Here is a 2,294-nt window from a genome sequence, read left to right on the forward strand (position 1 = left end):
GGGGGTGGGGACGAGGAGGAGGAAAGGGCCATAAATGAGAAAAGACCAAAGTGACCAACAGGGGCCTTGATTGCACCTCAGTGTGAACCAACCATCGATAACTGTGGACGTGGGGACAATTGAATATGGATTATGTTTTGGTGCCGTCAGGGACGGACTCGGTTTAGCTGGATGTAAAGTGGGCTTGCGGTCTTGTTGGAGGATATATTCTGTTTCAGGAGATAAATGCTGACCTGGCTGAGCTATTTATTTAGGGTCGGAGGGTCATGATATCCGTAATTACTTTAAAAACATACGTGCATACATTCGTTAAAGTAACCGCGTGTCAACGTGAGAAGCATTCAGGCCAAAAAATATATATATATTCAAAAAAAGAAGCATTCAGACCTGTAGAGAATTTGTATGCGTTTGAGCCAAACTGGGGACGATTGTGGGGAAGCGGAATCTCAACAGATTGAGACAATGCCCCGGAGAACGGCGGTTCTTCCCGCGTTCTGTGCATGGCACCCCGAGGAGGAGGCGTAAGTGGGTGTCATGAAACCCACTGGGGATGGACCAGGGAGGCGGGAGAGAGCAAAGCGGGGGACCTCTGGGATTGGATAGAAGGTGAAATGATAGACATTTCTTTAAAAAAAAAATAAAATATGTCTTTATTGATTTTAGACGAGAGGAAGGGAGAAGGAGAGAGACATTGATGTGAGAGGGAAACAGCCACCAGCGGCTTCCTGCAGGCCGCTCCCGAGGACGGAGCCCGCCACCTGGGCCCTTCGGCGCCTGGAGGACACGCAGCCAGCTGAGCCGCGGACCCGGGCACACGCTCTTCCTGTACCCAGGTGGGTCCCGGGGAGTGAGCCGTCGGCAGTTAAGCCACAGCAGCCAGAACATCTGTGGTCTCTGCACTGGGGCTCGGGTTGTGCCCTGAGGTCCAAGGGAAGGAAGTTGCTGTGACGTCCCAAAGGCAGGGTATCCAGATGCAGGAAGACAACAGACACAGCTGGGCTTGGTTAAGGTGGACATTCGCCTTGTCCGGGTGGGTAAGGTGGACATTCGGGTGGTTAAGGTGGAAATTCGCCTTGTCCGGGAAGATCTCTAGCCTAGGGCATGACCACCCACCATAAACTGCTTGTAGTTGAAAAGTTTTGGTTTCAGACCGTCCTGTCCTGTTTCCAGGGAGAGGAAGAGACCTTGGTTCTTATCTTCTGGTTTTTTGTTTTTTTTTTAAGGCTAATTTTTTTGGGGGGGAGGGGTTAATCCTCACCAGAGGATATTTTTCCGTTGATTTTTCAAGAGAGGAAGGGAAGGGTAGAGACAGAGAGATGGAGAAACATCACACATTGATTGGTTGCCTCCCGCATGCAACCAAGGTACATGCCCTTGACCAGAATGGAACCTGGGACCCTTCAGTCCGCAGGCCAATGCGCTATCCACTGAGCCAAACGGGCCAGGGCGGTTCTTGTCTTCTTGAAGGAAAGACTTCAATCAAGAGACGAAGAATATCAAGGCACGCAAGGCCTTACTGGCTGCAGCAGAAACACACTCAGGACAGGGAAGCACGAAGAAGAAGCCGCCCGTGAGCCCAGGCCCGGCTGCTCTGGCTCACTGGGAAGTCGGGTTCAGGGGTGAGCCCGGGACGAGCTGCCGCTGCCCGCTGCTCCCCTGGGAGCAGGTCTCATGGGGTCCCTTGAAGTTTAGGAGATGCGTGCCTGTGGGGGAAGGAGCGGGGGGAGGGAATGGCCACCCTAGGAGCTTCTTTTTCAGGGGTTTCGAGACGGGCGTTTAGCCCTGGCTGATTTGGCTCAGTGGATAGATGTCAGCCTGCGGACTGAAGGGTCCCAGGTTCAGTTCCGGTCAAGGGCACATGCTCCGGCTGCAGGCTCAATCCCCAGTACGGGGCGTGCAGGAGGCAGCCGATACATGACTCTCTCTTATCATTGATGTTTCTATCTCTCTCCCTGTCCCTTCCTCTCTGAAATCAATAAAAATATATATATAAAGGTGGGCATTGTGGGAACCATGCCAGGTCTCCGGATAGTCAAGGCCGGTGGGAGCGCAGAGGCCTTGTTATCAACACACCAGAATGGCCACAGGCCGCGCTGGGCATGTGCCTCAACGGGATGTTCAAGGACTCTGAGCCTGGGAATCCTAATCAGGCCAAGATACCGTGAGCGGGTGCAAGGCCACGCGGTACACTGTGCCCTTCTGTGGCCAGTATGACTGATGTCACTGTTGGCACGAAGCCTTCTTTGTGTAAATAATGTAAAAGTAGGTTACTGACCAGCTAGTTGGCTGGAGTC

Source organism: Myotis brandtii, unplaced genomic scaffold (genome assembly GCF_000412655.1).
Source record: "Myotis brandtii unplaced genomic scaffold, ASM41265v1 scaffold940, whole genome shotgun sequence".
Classification (NCBI taxonomy): domain Eukaryota; kingdom Metazoa; phylum Chordata; class Mammalia; order Chiroptera; family Vespertilionidae; genus Myotis; species Myotis brandtii.